This window comes from Hyperolius riggenbachi, chromosome 2, assembly GCF_040937935.1.
Source record: "Hyperolius riggenbachi isolate aHypRig1 chromosome 2, aHypRig1.pri, whole genome shotgun sequence".
Lineage (NCBI taxonomy): Eukaryota > Metazoa > Chordata > Amphibia > Anura > Hyperoliidae > Hyperolius > Hyperolius riggenbachi.
The window spans coordinates 129,353,464-129,363,047 of NC_090647.1; positions in this window are offsets into that span (position 1 = coordinate 129,353,464).

The window sequence follows — 9,584 nt, forward strand, 5'->3', positions numbered from 1 at the left end:
AGGCATGTGCCTAGCGATTTTCTGATCATGCCTAGCGAGTTCTTGAGTGTTTTGGTGTAGCATTTTTTATTTTTTGTTACAGTACAGCTGTAACTGAACCGCTTCTGTAACAAAACCGCTTGGAAAATTGCCCTGATCTATCGCTTTTCAGAGCGATTTTCCACTTTCCTATACTGAACATTGAGGCTAAATAGCCTCAGAAATGTGCAAAAATGTTTGCATTTGGGAAAATAGCTCAAAGCTCTGGTGTGCTCCATCCCATTCAAATACATTAGCCAATCGTTTTTTAAAGCGCCGGCGCTTAGATTAGAGGCACCTACACTCTATCCTCTATGCTATCAAAGCATTTTGTATTGACCTGAGGAAGCGGGCCATGACCCGTGAAACGCGTTGTCGGATTTTTAGTCGACTCAATTACAAAGATACGATAAAAAATGTCAGTTAAATATATCATATAGGAGACACACACAGTGATATTTGAGAAGTGAAATGAAGTTTATTGGATTTACAGAAAGTGTGCAATAATTGTTTAACCACTTCAGCCTTCAGTCGTTTTCACTTTATGCATCCGAGCAATGTTCACCTCCCATTCATTAGCCTATAACTTTATCACTACTTATCACAATGAACTGATCTATGTCTCGTTTTTACATGCCTCCACAATTAAAACTCACGTATTGTATGTGCCCATTTCTCCCGGTTATTACACCGTTTAAATTATGTCCCTATCACAATGTATGGCGACAATATTTTACTTGGAAATAAAAGTGCATTTTTTTCCGTTTTGCATCCATCACTATTTACAAGCTTATAATTAAAAAAAAAATAGAAATATTTCATGTTCACATAAATATTTAAAAAGTTTAGACCCTTAAGTAAATATTTATATGTTGGTTTTTTTTTTTTTAATTGTAATGTTTTTTTTTTATTATTAAAAATTTTATGTGGGTATTTTGGGGAGGGTGGGATGCAAATCAATTTTTTTTATTGTACATATAGGTCTATTTATTTTTTTTTCTTGCATTTTCATGCAGTTAGCTTTTTGGCCACAAGATGGCAGCCATGAGTTTGTTTACAATGACGTCACTCTAAGCATAACACGGACGCTTGACGTCGGGGGAAATAGAAACAGAAACACCTCAGCTTCCGTGCGAAGCTGACGGTTTTTCTCGGGGGGGAGAGCAATCAGTGATCGGGCACCATAGCCCGATTCACTGATTGCCTGGCTAGCAAACCGCGGGCCGGGAGTGCGCGTGCACGTGTGCGATCGGCCACGGGGGCGCGCGGGAGCGCACATAGCCTTTCAGCAGTCCACAGCACCTTATTCCAAAATGAAGCTGGCTTGTCCAAATGTGCTTCAGCAAACAAACACACACAGAGCATTTATATTGCGCTTTTCTCCTGGCGGACTCAAAGCACCAGAGCGGCAGCCACTAGGATGCGCTCTATAGGCAGTAGCAGTGTTAGGGAGACTTGCTCAAGGTCTCCTACTGAATATGTGCTGGCTTACTGAACAGGCAGAGCCAAGATTCAAACCCAGGTCTCCTGTGTCAGAGGCAGAGCCCTTAACCATTACACTATACCTCAAGTGGCTCTGTTCGTGCTGTGGGTGGAGAAAAGGCTTCCTCTGCATACAGCATCTCTTTGTTTAAAGTACGCCGAATTTGTTGAACAATGCACAGTGACTCCATCTGCAGCAAGATGATGTTGTAGGTCTTTGGTGCTGGTCTGTGGGTTGACTCTGACTGTTCTCACCATTTGTCCCTTCTGTTTGTTATAAACTGTTCTAAATCACCTTTTTTCCGGCACCAGCAAACTCATCAGCAAGAGTTGCACACACGACTCATCACAGCAAGCAGGAGATAGACTTTCTCAGGCTTCTTCAGTATTCACGTTATTTATTCAGGAAACATATATACAGATATAGTTCATCATATCCTAGCAAAGCAGATCCTCATGTTTAAGGTCTTGGCGTTTCAGCTCGTGGCTAACCCTCTCCCTGAGGTTTAGTCAGTTACCTTCTTTCTAGACTACGTTACTCTAGACTACCTATGTACAGCATACATTATATCAGATTACAGCAAGGAATGAAATACTTAGAGGTTCCAGTCAGCATTAAAGTAGGAAGCATAGCAGGAATCAGAGACAGAATGCCCTCTGTCCGCCCGTCCCGCATCTTTAATAGCGGATAGGAAAGAGTTAAATATGACATCATCTTTGCCACAACTATTGGCTTAGTCCCCTCGTGGTGTCATAATACACACCTACTCGATTAATATTTAATGAGGCTCTTGACATACTTACAAGAATTTGGTATTTAGAAAACATGGCCTATGTTTACTGTTCCTGTGGTGTACATGTTGAGGTCAGTGTAGGCCTGTGGCCTTCTTTCAGGAACATGTTCTCCGATGCTCTCAGTATCTGCTTGTTTATTCAAGCAGACACTGAGATGCCTCTGCCTGCATCACAAGACACTCTATTTATGTTAAAGACATACTCTGCGGACAAGCCTTTTATCTAAACTCAGGCCAAGTAACTGAGGCCTACTTAAATTCTAACAATCCCCCCTAAAATGGCTTGATCCGCAAATCCCAGCTTCTGAACCCCACAGTACCTGGTTTTGTTTCTTGATGTTTCACATTTCGATGTTCGTGCTCACACAACTTCTCTGCTCTAGGCGGTTATCCCTGGGAGAGAGGGCAAGACCTCTTGGTCTTCCTGTAACCAGGCTCTCTGGGGAGGCCCTACTTCTAAGTCCCTCTATACCACATGCTCAGCATTTGCGTCACTTGTGTATCACTCACAAACTTGCATGACCACAGAAAAGTGAAACTCGTTTGTCTGTTACACAACGGAGCAGTGCCAGGTGCCTTCTAAAAGAGCGCCTTTATACAATCAGCTCCATCACAGGTACTGCTGCACCTATACCCGTAACCCTGTATATCCCTTAATTTGGAAATATTGGTTCATGAGATTGTTTATGAGGCACCAATCTCTTGACCAGGTTAATTTGTTTTGCGTAATTTAACACACAACCTCACCTGGATAATGATGCCTAAAGTTGTCATCCCCATCCAGACGACCAGTGGGTGTAGGAAGAACTTTTGAACTGCAGAGGCCCAGTCCGAGTGTCCCTGGAACATCACCGGAAACCTTTTCCACCAGGTCAGACTGGAACTCACCTGCTTATTTTTGCGTTCTACCTCGTTAAGATCACCTGGATCATGGTGAAATCTTACCTCTAACTTAGTGTACTGTTTGTTTAACCGTTGTAACAAAGTGTGGTCGTCTTGGCTCAAACCCTGTTCCCCTTTGTCCCATGTCGTGTTCTCTTTCAGGATGGGAACTTCACATGAAACTTTGAACTTTAGAGTTCTCTTAACAATTTGAGAAATAACGTCATCAAACCTGGATGACTTGATCCATATGGGATCTCCGCTCACACCATATGTTCCCCTGGACAGATCCCCCTTCTCGCAACAATTATGCCAATGTACCTTAAATGTGTCATTAGACACTATGTTAAAAAAACAAACCTTTCCTTCAGCCACCGGAACTATCAGTTTGGCTTCAGGGTGGATCTTTTGAATGGTAGCTGTAACGATTGTGGAACTTTCTCCGTGATCAGCGCACAACGCGTGCGCTGACACGGCGGAAATCCTCCACAAGCGTATATTTGCAGGCACCCAGCAAAAGGTGCTACGCACCTGTAGAGGGAAATTCCTGTCGGCAGATGGCGCTGGGGAGTGCAGAGGAACCAATCCTCTGTACCTCCACAAGTGCCAGACAGGAATTGTACGAAGCGCAGAACGCAATCGCAAGAGAGGCGATTGCGAATGAGAACGAGCAAAGGGACAGGTTGTATGTGTGTGCGCCAATCTAGTCACCACCCCGCGACCGCGCACACACAACAGCAGATATGAAATAGGAACGCGATCGCGAGAGATGCGATCGCCAGACGTGACACAAGGCAGATCAGAACAGAATACGAGGTTAGCAAAGGCACAGCAAATAATACAATGAGAATAACAAGGAAAATAACAAACGCTAGCTAACCGCGGACACCGCACTCATTCGCAACAGTGCACGCGGTTATGCGCGGTCTCCATGTGATAAGCACAATAGAGACAAGCACGCCTAACTAACCATTGACAGACAAACATGAAACAGAGGAGGCGTACGCTTGCTTAACGGTCTCCGAGCCTCCAGCAAGCGTAGCAGACAAGACAGACACACGAAAACAGGGACAAGCGAGAGATAGGATCCACAGCACTAGCGAAAAGTGGCTAGCGCGATCCAAGTACAGAGTAGCAGAACAGAAGGATCCCCAGCGCTAGCAAAAAGTGGCTAGCGCGATCCCAGAAGACAGAACAGAAGGATCCCCAGCGCTAGCGAAAAGTAGCTAGCGCGATCCCAGGAGACAGAACAGAAGGATCCCCAGCGCTAGCGAAAAGTGGCTAGCGCGATCCCAGGAGACAGAACAGAAGAGATAGCTGGTAGCAACCGCTGCACCAGCTATACTCCAAGAACAGAGATCAGAACCATTTCCTGTCGACCACCTTTGGGGCAGGACAATGGCAACAGGCAAGACAAGACAGAACAGGCAATACAGATAATACAACCTGACTGGGCTAGAAGGGGAGCCTAAAGCAACCCCCAGGAATTAACTATACTAGATAGCAATGGCTGACACTCCAGCAGTGTCTATCAGGAACAGACCATGGAAAGGAAATGACCAGCAAAGCCTTCTGGGAAACATAAAGCTCTTATAGTGCCAGTCATCAAAGGCAGGTAGGGGATTTGCATAACGAATGTATGCAAATTCCCCAGCAAGAGAACAGACCAGAACTTGCAATGGAAAGACATGTCTCTGTTCCAGAGTCCTGCAGCATGCAAACCTAAACAATGGTCAAAAGGCTGCCTGCCTGCGCAGGCAGCTGAGCGGATTCTCACAGTAGCCTCGCATTCTGTGTTATTGAGCCAGCAGGCTTCTTCACTAAATTTGACTTGCCCCGGCAAACACAAGTACCTCTGGGAGAATTGCCCGCATGAGGACAACTCTACTCGTTTCACCTCCCCGTTTAGCACCAAAAAAGGTTGACCTCTCAGGTCATGGTGTAAGACATGTGTTGAGGTGGGAACTAAGGAAGTGGCGGTGCCTAAAGGAATGTTGCACCGTTTCCATTTGTTCACCCAAACATCTCGAAGCTTCCATGCAAAAGATCCTTCTCCAGAAAAATCGATATATCTCCCCTTGTCCAATCTCGGTTGTACAGGATCTTTAAGCATCTCCCTGACAAAATATGTCCCCAACTGTCCTGATTGGACCTCTTCCCCCCTTATGTCCTGAGGCACACTATGTACCTGAGGTCGGGAAGACTGTACTCTGCAATCCTTCAATTAAGAGTACCTCTTCACTTACCCAACTAGCATGAGGATAAGCGGCTGCATATGGACTGTGTAATATCGTCCCCTGTTGTGACCCGTGTAGTGAGAATGGGGTTCCCTGTGTTGGCTTTCCCTCCCCCGGGATCGCTCTCCCCACCCTCTTTGTCACCTGGAAATGTGGCTCGATCTCGATTTTTACTTCTTGTTTCGAGAACCACCACCCCTCGGCTTTCCAGCCTTTACGTGTGTATAGTTGGTTCAGAGACACCCCCTGTTGGCAACCCCAGAGTGTGATGTTGTTCCCTGCGTCTCTCCGGCAGGAGAATTGACGCCTCCTGCTCGTTCCTCTCCAATCTGGAACCATCTCACTCTGGATAACCAAGACAAGGTACCCCCGAATCACACACTCCACCTTTTGCATGTACCCATTGTACTGCAATGTACCTTTTAACCAACCTTTGGATCGGTCCATTGATTCTGGGAGTGTGACATTCAATAGCAGATTTACACTGCCATTCAATTCATACTGCCCGCACACCTGACCCTTCAGACCTGTCACCCACCTTGTGCCATGAAATTTGTTTTCACCTGGCACAAGTGCTCTTTTCCTCCATCCCTGCTTGGTCCATCTGTGCCAAGCGGAGGGAGGTGTGAAAGGATTAGTACCTTTGTCACCAAACATTAACATGCTTGGGCCTTGCATTCTCATTAACCCCTTATTATTCATGAGAATGTCCTCTCTTCGTTCTCCTAGGATGAAATGGCAGCCTAGGATCACCATCAGCACGGTACTCTTCATTATAAAAGCACCTCCTTGGGAAAGAAAAACATTAGCAATTTGCATTATGCTTTGCTCAGTCAGTTTTTTTTGTCGTTTTCCAATTTCAGGAATCTCGTGTTTTAGTCTCTTTCCAATTTCAGGAATCTCGTGTTTTAGTCTCTTTCCAATTTCAGGATTTCTTGAGTGTTTTGGTGTAGCATTTTTTATTTTTTGTTACAGTACAGCTGTAACTGAACCGCTTCTGTAACAAAACCGCTTGGAAAATCGCTTTGATCTATCGCTTTTCAGAGCGATTTTCCACTTTCCTATACTTAAAGGGACTCCAAGCAGTGCAGAAACTATGGAAAGATGCATATCATTTTAAAGCTCTATTTCTCCTCTTTCCAATGAAATATAAACCACCACCCTACGCCTTTTAGTTTTCGCTATTTTTGCAATCGAAATTGCAGCGACCGCGACTTTGATCGCGAAAATAGAGAAAACTAAAAGGCGTAGGGCGACGATTTAGGTGTCGCCAGAAAGAGGAGAAAGAGAGCTTTAAAATGATATCCATCTTTCAATAGTTACATTGTATTACACAGGGCGACTTTTTCTGCTGAATGGAGCTGCTGACTTTGAGAAAAAGTCGCCCTGTGTAATACAATATAACTATGCAAAGATGGATATCATTTTAAAGCTCTCTTTCTCCTCTTTCTGGCGACACCTAAATCGTCACCCTACGTCTTTTAGTTTTCTCTATTTTTGCGATCGAAGTCGCGGCCGCAGCAATTTCAATCGCGAAAATAGCGAAAACTAAAAGGCGTAGGGCGGTGGTTCATATATCATTGGAAAGAGGAGAAAGAGAGCTTTAAAAAGATATGCATCTTTCTATAGTTTCTGCACTGCTCGGAGTCCCTTTAACATTGAGGCTAAATAGCCTCAGAAATGTGCAAAAATGCTGTAGGACCCGCGTTTGCATTTGGGAAAATAGCTCAACGCTCTGGTGTGCTCCATCCCATTCAAATACATTAGCCAATCGCTTTTTAAAGCGCCGGCGCTTAGATTAGAGGCACCTACACTCTATCCTCTATGCTATCAAAGCATTTTGTATTGACCTGAGGAAGCGGGCCATGACCCGTGAAACGCGTTGTCGGATTTTTAGTCGACTCAATTACAAAGATACGATAAAAAATGTCAGTTAAATATATCATATAGGAGACACACGCAGTGAAATTTGAGAAGTGAAATGAAGTTTATTGGATTTACAGAAAGTGTGCAATAATTGTTTAACCACTTCAGCCTTCAGTCGTTTTCACTTTATGCATCCGAGCAATGTTCACCTCCCATTCATTAGCCTATAACTTTATCACTACTTATCACAATGAACTGATCTATGTCTCGTTTTTTCCGCCACCAATTAGGCTTTCTTTGGGGGGTACATTTTGCTAAGAGCCACTTTACTGTAAATGCATTTTAACAGGAAGAATAAGGAAAAAACGGAAAAAAATTATTATTTCTCAGTTTTCGGCCATTAAAGTTAAAAATAATACATGCCTCCACAATTAAAACTCATGTATTGTATGTGCCCATTTCTCCCGGTTATTACACCGTTTAAATTATGTCCCTATCACAATGTATGGCGACAATATTTTACTTAGAAATAAAAGTGCATTTTTTCCGTTTTGCATCCATCACTATTTACAAGCTTATAATTAAAAAAAAAAAAATAGAAATATTTCATGTTTACATAGATATTTAAAAAGTTTAGACCCTTAAGTAAATATTTGTGTTGTTTTTTTTTTAATTGTAATGTTTTTTTTTTTTTTTATTATTAAACATTTTATGTGGGTATTTTGGGGAGGGTGGGATGCAAATCAATTTTTTTTTGTACATATAGGTCTATTTTTTTTTTTTTTTGCATTTTCATGCAGTTAGCTTTTTGGCCACAAGATGGCAGCCATGAGTTTGTTTACAATGACGTCACCCTAAGCATAACACGGACGCTTAGAGTGACGTCGGGGGAAATAGGAACAGAAAAACCTCAGCTTCGGTGCGAAGCTGACGGTTTTTCTCGAGGGGAGAGCAATCAGTGATCGGGCACCATAGCCCGATTCACTGATTGCCTGGCTAGCAAACCGCGGGCCGGGAGTGCGCGGGCACGTGCGCGATCAGCCACGGGGGCGTGCGGGAGCGCACATAGCCTCCTGGGCGTAGCTAGTACGTCCAGGAGGCCAAAGTACTCAAACAAAATCAGGCAGGTGCATAAATTTGGGCACCACAAAAAAGAAATGAAATCAATATTTAGTAGATCCTCCTTTTGCAGAAATTACAGCCTTTAAATGCTTTCTGTAGGTTCCAATGAGAGTCTGGATTCTGGTTGAAGGTATTTTGCACCATTCCTCTTCACCAAACATCTCTAGTTCATTCAGGTTTGATGGCTTCTGAGCATGGAAAGCTCTCCTTAACACACAACACAGATTTTCAATTATATTCAGGTCTGGGGACTGAGATGGCCATTCCAGAATATTGTACTTGTTCCTCTGCATGAATGCCTTAGTGGATTTTGAGAAGTGTTTAGGGTCGTTGTCTTGTTGAAAGATCCAGCCCCGCGCAGCTTCAGCTTTGTCATTGATTCCTGTACATTGCTCTCCAGAATCTGCTAATACTTTCAGCAGTCCACAGCACCTTATTCCAAAATGAAGCTGGCTTGTCCAAATGTGCTTCAGCAAACAAACAAACAAACAAACAAACACACACAGAGCATTTATATTGCGCTTTTCTCCTGGCGGACTCAAAGCACCAGAGCGGCAGCCACTAGGATGCGCTCTATAGGCAGTAGCAGTGTTAGGGAGACTTGCTCAAGGTCTCCTACTGAATATGTGCTGGCTTACTGAACAGGCAGAGCCAAGATTCAAACCCAGGTCTCCTGTGTCAGAGGCAGAGCCCTTAACCATTACACTTTACCTCAAGTGGCTCTGTTTGTGCTGTGGGTGGAGAAAAGGCTTCCTCTGCATACAGCATCTCTTTGTTTAAAGTACGCCGAATTTGTTGAACAATGCACAGTGACTCCATCTGCAGCAAGATGATGTTGTAGGTCTTTGGTGCTGGTCTGTGGGTTGACTCTATAAAAAAGAAGGAACCGAGAGCCCAATATAGTGTAGTAAGTCTAGGCAATTTAGTATAGTGAGAAGGAGTAAAATATATACTCAAAAACCAGGGTTACCTCCAGGTAACCACTGTATAGGCAGGTGAGGAGATTAGCCTGTCCCCACTCAGGGTTAAGAAGTCGCTCTCTGTAGGCGTGAAGAAAAAGGGGTATCCCCCTCCACCAAGGGTGGATATACAATGTAATGTGAGTAGAACAGAGGCTTCCAAAAGGATAAAAACACGATTTAAAATATTTAAAATTGCTTAGGAGGCAGTGGTGGACTTACCT